Source organism: Danio aesculapii, chromosome 5 (genome assembly GCF_903798145.1).
Source record: "Danio aesculapii chromosome 5, fDanAes4.1, whole genome shotgun sequence".
Lineage (NCBI taxonomy): Eukaryota > Metazoa > Chordata > Actinopteri > Cypriniformes > Danionidae > Danio > Danio aesculapii.
The window spans coordinates 41,290,574-41,299,454 of NC_079439.1; positions in this window are offsets into that span (position 1 = coordinate 41,290,574).

An 8,881-nucleotide genomic window follows, 5' to 3' on the forward strand; every position below is an offset into this window, starting at 1 on the left:
ATGTCCCCTAATCCTCATATACAGTGTTGTAGTATTCTTTCTGTGATGAAAGGTCTTAAAATATGGATTAAAACATTTAGGAAAGCAGGGCTCAATACTGTACAATGTGCATACATGTGTACAGAAATATCTCAGATTGCATAGTTGATCAGCATGCTTCCATCCTACAATAAACACTGCCATTCTTTCATTCTCACAGAGATAAACCAAATGGGCACAGCAGAGATATGCTGATAAGAAGGGCATGTTTGTTTGTCTTTGCTTATGAGCCTCATGATTTGCACCTGAAGTGGTGCCCATTTCAGTGAAGCTTAACTGAGAAAACAGCAGAAAACTCCAGTGCGTCTGTGTGAAAGTCTGCTAACGTGGCTCATGTGCTTACAGTGGGTGGAAGATTTAATGTCAAAATCAAACATGTGTCAAGAGTTGCATCATTACTCATTGACAAGAAGATGCCAACAAACATTATATAGCCTTTAAAGTAACTAATAAACTACAACTGACTGTTTGTATGATGGCGGAAGGATGGAAAAAAAGAAGGATCCTGCATCTATATTCCCATATAATATGACTAAACTGATCCAAGCTAATTAAAAGAGGCGGTAAGCTGTAGTTCACATTATAACAACATCCGCAAAAACATCAAAAATGAGACTGTCTAGTTCCCTCTTATGCCCAGTTTTTGCCTGACATTTAGGAACTTCTTGTATTTGAATTGGTAGCATGGATACGATGCGAAATGACAGCCTGATCTCATGAGAAAACTAAAGTATTTTACGTTTTGTCAGTTTAGTGGCTAATTCGTACAAATTCGTACGAGTTCAGTCATACAAAATTGTACGATTTTAAAAAGGAGGCGTGGCACCCAACCCCACCCCTAAACCCAACCGTCAATGTGAGATGAGCAAATCGTACTAAATTGTACGAATTAGATTGTACGAATTCATACAAATTAGCAACTAAATCAAAGTGTTACGAATTGCTGTGAGATTGTGTTGGAAATAATAATAATAATAATAATTCCTTACATTTATATAGCGCTTTTCCAGACACTCAAAGCGCTTTACACATTTTTGGGTGGAATCTCCTCATCCACCAGTGTGCAGCATCCACCTGGATGACGCGACGGCAGCCATATTGCGCCAGACTGCACACAGCTGATAGGTGGAGAGGAGACAGAGTGATGCAGCCAATAATGATATGGGGATGGTTAAGAGGCCATGATAGACAGAGGCCAGTGGGCAGCTTTGGCAAGGATGCCAGGGTTGAACCCCGGCTCTTTTTCAAAGGACATCCTGGGATTTTTAACGACCACAGAAAGTCGGTACCTCGGTTTAACATTTCATCCGAAAGACGGCGCTCACTGAGCAGTATAGAGTCCCCGTCACTATACTAGGACATTAGGAATCACACAGACCACAGGATGAGCGCCACCTGGTGGTCTCACTTACACCACTTCCGGCAGCAACCTAGCTTTCCCATGTGGTCTCCCATTCAGGTACTGACCAGGCGCAGCCCTGCTTAGCTTCAGAGGGTGACCATGTGAGAGTTGCAGAGAGCTAGCTGCCGGCATAAATGAGAATATGAGAAAGGTTCTTAAACAGACAGTAACGATCATGCAAAAATGACAAGACAGCACCAGTGGCTTACAAAGTGGTCATCTAGTTTGTGTGATTAAAAGCAGAACTGATCAAATCGCATTCCATGGAAGGGTACCACAAAAAGAGGATGTCCAAGAACATTGTGGATGTCATCAGTGCTAGTGAGATATGATGTCAGACCACAAGTCGTAATAAGAATTGTGCAAGATATAGAGAGAGATGGCATTTAACGTTGACTCATGCCAGAGCCTACGATGAAGTGAACTCTTTCATAATGGACAGTGGGTTCTAATAATGTTAGTCTATTTAAACAGTAAAATTAAAGTTAAAATGTTATTTCTCCAAGTTTGCAATCTTCAGAAGAATCTTCAAGTAAATATCAACCATTTGTATTATATATTATTTCATTTAGTTGGTATACAGCAGGGGTGCCCAAACTCAGTCCTGGAGGGCCAGTGTCCTGCAGATTTCAGCTCCAACTTGCCTCAACACACCTGCATGGATGTTTCTAGAAAGCCTAGTAATAGCTTGATTAGCTAGCCCTGGTGAGTCTGATTGGGGTTAAAATTAAACTTTGCAGGACACCGGCCCTCCAGGACTGAGTTTGGGCATCCCTGATATATAGCATAGATCTCAAACTGGATTAATGGAGGGCCGCAGCTCTGCTAAGTTTTGCTCCAACTCTAATCAAACACAGCTGATCCAACAAATCAAGGTGTTCAAGACTACTAGAGATTATTTATTATAGACAAACACACATCTATCTATCTATCTATCTATCTATCTATCTATCTATCTATCTATCTATCTATCTATCTATCTATCTATCTATCTATATAAACTATGCAGAGCTGTGGCCCTCCAGGAACTGAGTTTGAGACCACTGGTATGTAGTTTTTGCAGTAAATCTGTTGAAATTGTGAAAAAATCCATAAAAGAATTTCTGACATTTGTATTTAGTTATATTTGGTCTCATTTACGGAAGCCACAAAAGCAGGGCAAAAGTATCTACATGTATCTTTATTTTTCTATATTTATCTATATACAGTACTATATTATTCTGAAACTTGGAACAAAATTCAGATTTGAGTAAAAAAAAAAAATGACACTTATATTACCAGATATTTCTGTTTCAAATTAATGCCGTTATTTCCTAACTTTCTTTTCATCAAATAATCCAGAAAACAATGAATCATGGTTTCCAGACACGTTAAGCAAAATAATTGTTTAATCATTACAAAATGCTTTTTAAGTACCAAATCAGCATTTTTAATTACTTCTGAAGAATTGTGTGACACTTAAGTAAACGGTAAATTGTGAAATATTATTACAGTTTATATCTACTTAAGTGACACATGCTTGTTACAAGTGCAGTTTTGGAGCAATGTGTATCGTTTTTTTCTTCAATCCCAAATTTCCTTACATGAACATCTGTGGTTTTATTAATTGTTCTTGATAATGTGTTGTTGGAGGAATTATGATGTTGAATAAAGAAGCAATTATACAATGCTCAGCATATATAAAGACACCCCTCACAAATCTATCTTTTAAATTCATATTTTTAATAGGAAGCTATTCACCTTATTCTCCGCATACGAGTGGGCGCGGCCATTTGAATCATTTTGGCTCGAAACTTCCGGTCTCATTCACTTTCATTCATTTTTAAACGTTAAAAACAGCTCGTTTTGCTGCTTGGTGTTGCAAACTGATGTTTTCTTATTATATTATTCTATTTTGTCTGTATTCTAAAGCAAACACTTGTTTGTAGAGTAAGTAGTTTTACCGTTTTTTGCCGTTTATTATTCCTAGTCATTTTCCCATAGGCAACTGAATCGGAAGTTCTAAAACAATCGCAAAAACGCGCGCACTTCCGCATTGAAGAATAAGGTCAACACAATATTATATTTGTGCATATACATTAGATAAGTCATTACTAAAGCCAAATCTGGAGCTTATGTACCAAAATAACATACGATAACTGGCCAAAAAATTGTACACCCAAATTTATTTGCTATAGAAAAATATTAAAATCAAACATTAAAAAAAGAGGAAAATACTAATTTTGTAGGTTGTAATATTTTTTTGCAATGTTTTGCTTGAATTTAATTGTATTCTCTTTCCATTTCTAAATATGTTTAGTGACTAAAATACAATTTTAATAAATATATCTGTTTAATAAATCTGTTTTCTTTAAATGCACCAACATACATGACTACATTCACTGAGAAATGGATAAAAATATTCATTTTCAAAATGGGGTGTGTTCAATTATGCTGAGCATATACTTTGTTAATAAACTGAACACTTTTAATCTTCTGACTCCTGCAGAATACATAATGCCGAGACTACACATCAGATGGATTACAAACAATTTTACAGTTTACAATTTCATAATTCCCCTCAAAATCCTTTTTAAAAATTATAAAGATCAAAACCAAATGCAAGAAAAAGGTGAGACGCTCTTTGCAGACAGTGAGCTGGCATGAAACCAGACCTTCGAGGAATAAACAAAATAAAAACATAAAAAAAGGAAAAGACTGAATATAAAAACGCTGCCAAGATTAAGTTAAGTAGTCAAATCCATCAACAAACAGCATGCGACATGTCTAAAAACACTTACATTTCCAGTAATACTACAGAATTCACAAGCTTACACAACCGGTCAAGGCAGAAAAAGTTTGCTTTGTAGGTAGATATTACCTGGGAACAGACAGAAAGATTAAAACACACAACTGTCTTTAGTCTCTTTGATATTCAGATGGGCAAGACAAGCTCTGGGTTATTGATGGTTCCACCTAACAAAACTCACATGTCAAGAAAACGCATGATCCCATTAATCCATGACAAGAGGCCATATTAGCTGAGTACAGAGACTAGCCCTTTCCAAGCAAATCTTTCAGAAAGAGATTTTTCATACCTATTCTCTGGCCTTCAACAATAAGCCCTATTGAAATCTATGCCCTTTATAAAAATAAAAAAACATGAAATCAGGGAAAGATTTTACATGGTCATTTTGTAGTCGCCGCTATTTGTGTCCTTTTATAGACCTTGTTGTGTGAATTTGGCGCCAGAGTAAAAGGCCAGCAGTGAGGACTCGTGCTGTTTTTATTAACAGATGTTTTGTCTCCCTCTTCTGTGAGCTTTTATATCTGCATATAGAAGCACTTCAGGAAGCTCGGCTAGCGTTGCTGTGGTTATGGAGATTGTAAGTAATATGGAAAAGCGGGGCTCTATATGATTTTTTGGATGATTTTGTGTGACTTGCTGAATGATTTGTGATGATGACACACACTGTGGTGTTTATAATGTCTCACCTCCCAGGACATGAGCCAGGACAAGAAAATGAGTAACACAGCAGAACTGAGAGACAAACCAAATTTTGACCACACATGACTGAAGTTGACCGACAAGTTTAATTTGTTGTCTCCACATGGCACATTATGTCACACCCAAACGTGACTACCATGACTTTGTATTCCTTAGTTTGTAAAACAAATCTTTGATTAAAGGAGGGAAAGGCCAGATGACGATTAAAATAAAAGGATGTTTTATTTAAAGAAGGCCTACTTAAAGGTGCAGTAGGTAATTGTCTTCAGAAGCACTTTTTGTTGTGCTGGTTTAAAGTGTCTTCACATTCTGATATTACTGATTTGAGTAAATGATCTCAATGTATTTATATGTATTTTTATATTCTGGGTAAGGCATAAAACTAAAAAATGTTCATCCAATGAAAAACCGTCAGGACGACAAATACCTCAATTATGACAGGTAACTCAAACTGTCTGTCAACAAATTTAAACTTGTACATCTGTACAGCCTGTCCACACAGACAGATCCAATATTTGCATGTACACGTGAAGCATTGATCTAGAAAAAATCTATTAAGAATCAAACCAGAAAAAAAAAAACGCTAAAAAGTGAAGATACAAATTTCGTAAAGCTTGGTCTCCTAAACATCAGGTCACTAGCACCTAAAGCACTTATCATAAATGAAATAATAACAGATAACAATCTTAATGCACTCTGTCTCACTGAAACCTGGCTGAAACAAATTGACTATATTAGTTTAAATGAAGCAACTTCTTCAGGATTCCTATATAAACATGAGGCTCGTCAAACTGGTCGTGGTGGTGCAGTTGCATCAATCTTTAGTGATATTCCTAATGTTAATCAGAGAAACGGACTTATGTTTAGCTCCTTTGAAAGATTAGCACTTAATGTTATCCTTCCAGATTTTATGCAAAAACTCATGTTATCTCTCGCTCTAATCACCATATATAGACCACCAGGACCCTATGTCAATTTTCTAAAAGAGTTTTCTGATTTTACCTCTGACTTACTAGTCAAAACTGACGAAATCTAATTGTAGGAGACTTTAACATCCACATAGATGACGCTAACGACACATTAGGGCTCGCGTTTATGGACTTACTACATTCACTAGGGATAAAGCAAAATGTTGTTGGTCCATCCCATCACTTAAAGCATACACTAGATCTAATTCTGTCTTATAGAAATTGAGGTCATTGATGTAGACATTATACCACAAAGTGATGATATTACAGACCACTACCTCTTACTATACAAGCTGCGTTTACCTGAAATGAGCAAGTTCCCACCAATATATCGCTCTAGTAGAACTTTTGTTCCATCCACCAAAGATGAATTTATAAATAACTTGCCTGATCTTTCTTTATTTCTAAATGCACCCGCAAACGCAAATGACCTTGATGTAGTAACCAGCAGTATGGATGCCATCTTTACTAGCACTCTAAATGCTGTGGCACCCATCAAACTAAAAAAGGCTAGAGAGAATAAAACTACACCATGGTATAATAGTCATACCCACGCTCTCAAAACAGCAACCCGTGCCCTGGAACGTAAATGGAAAAAACTAATTTAGAAGTTTTTAGAATAGCGTACAAAGACAGTATGTCCAGATATAGGAGAGCTCTAAAATCTGCCAGGGCTGAGCACCTCCACAATCCGATAGAAAATAATCATAACAATCCTAGATTCTTATTTAGCACCATCGCTAAATTAACAAATAATCGGTCATCTCTGGAACAAAATGTCCCACCGCAAATTAGTAGTGATGACTTCATGATTTTTTTCAGTGATAAAACAGAAGGCTTTAGACAGAAAATAGGAGATAATAAACTTTCTGCACCGCCTTATACTTCAGATCCAGTAAACATTTTACTGAATCAAAATAACCTACAGTGCTTTAAAATCATAGAACAGGAAGAGCTAGATACAATTATAAATAGTTCTAAACCAGCTACGTGTATGTTGGACCCAATTCCAACAAAGTTACTGAAAGAATTGCTACCTGTTAAAGGAGAACCTCTTCTTAACGTTATCAACTCTTCTTTATCTTTAGGCCATGTTCCAAATCCTTACAAGTTAGCTGTTATTAAACCTATTATTAAGAAACCACAACTGGACCCCAGCAACTTGGCTAATTATAGGCCTACTTCAAATCTTTCATTTCTACATAAAATGCTAAAAAAAGTAGTTTTTGCCCAATTATGCTCCTTTCTGCAGACAAACAATGTTTTTGAAGTGTTTCAGTCAGGTTTCAGAGCTCATCACAGTACAGAAACTGCACTAATGAAAATAACCAACAATTTACTCTTAGCTGCTGAACAAGGGTGCATCTCGCTATTATTTTTACTTGATCTTAGCTGCATTTGACAACATTGACCACGGTATCCTCATAAATTAAATTAAATTCTACAGGTGTCCAGGGAGAGGCTCTACAATGGTTTAAGTCATACTTAGCCGACCATTACCATTTTAGACCCTTTGCTGTTTACAATATACATGCCACTTCTGGGAGACATTATTATAAGACATGGGATCAGCTTTTCATTGCTATGCAGATGATACTCAATAATATATTTCAACTAAACCTGACGAGATGTCTAAACTGTCTAAGCTAACTGAGTGTATTAAAGATGTTAAAGACTGGATGACCAACAATTTTCTTCTCTCAAAGTCAGATAAAAAAGAATTACTTATTGGACTTAAATCCTGTCTCACAACTCAACCTGCAATTAGAGGGATACAAAGTTAGCGTTAGCTCTACTATAAAAGATCTGGGTGTCATATTAGACAGCAATTTAACTTTTAAAAATCATATATCCCATGTCACAAAAACTGCCTTGTTTCATCTGAGAAATATCGCTAAGTTACGGAGTATGCTATCCATCTCAGATGCAGAAAAGCTAGTCCATGCTTTTATGACTTCTAGGCTGGATTACTGTAATGCTCTGTTTGCTGGCTGCCCAGCATCCTCTATTAACAAACTTCAGCTAGTACAAAATGCAGCTGCCAGAGTTCTTACCAGGTCTAGAAAATATGATCATATGACCCCAATTTTATCCTCCTTACACTGGCTGCCTGCTAAGTTTCGTATTGATTTTAAAATATTGCTGTTTACCTATAACGCTTTAAATAATCTAGCTCCTGTTCATCTAACAAACCTTCTGTCTCGCTACAATCCAACCACAACACACTACAATCTTTAAGATCTCAAAACTCAGGGCTTCTGGTAGTACCTAGAACAAAGTCAAGTAAAGGGGGTCAAGCCTTCTCATTTATGGCTTCTAAACTCTAGAATAGCCTTCCTGGTAATGTCCGAGGTTCAGACACACTTTCGCAGTTCAAAACTAGATTAAAAAAGATTAAAAAGATCTTTTTAGTAAAGCATACACTCAGTGCATCACTAAGCGGTATGATACATGAATGTCCTCCACACAGGTTATTTCATCTCGCTTATACATATTATGAACAGCAGCAACGCTAATTATTCTCTTTATTCTCTATTTCCACCTGGGGATACTCATCCCGAGGCCCTCAGACTATACAGCACCACTTATTCGATCCAAGACCAGCGTCGAGATGATCCCAGGGTTTCCATAACCCAGGACAGGCCATATGAGCAGCTGCTGTGGTGGTCATGGAAGAGTGGAGAGCATGAGACCGATTCCTGTGACGCTCCGAGGACAGACGAGTCTCGCTGACGTCCAGCATCTCCAGCGTCTACACAAGACGTTTGGCCATAGGAGAAATGGTCGTGCCCAACTGAGCCTGGTTTCTCTCGAGGTTTTTTAAATCTCCACTTTAGCCAATTGGTGAAGTTTTTTCCTCGCCGCTGTTGCCACTGGCTTGCATGGTTCGGGATCAGTAGAGCTACGCATCGATGGATTTGCTCTTCAGTGTTTGGACTCTCAGTGGTGATTATTAAACCACACTTAACTGAGCTAAACTGAACT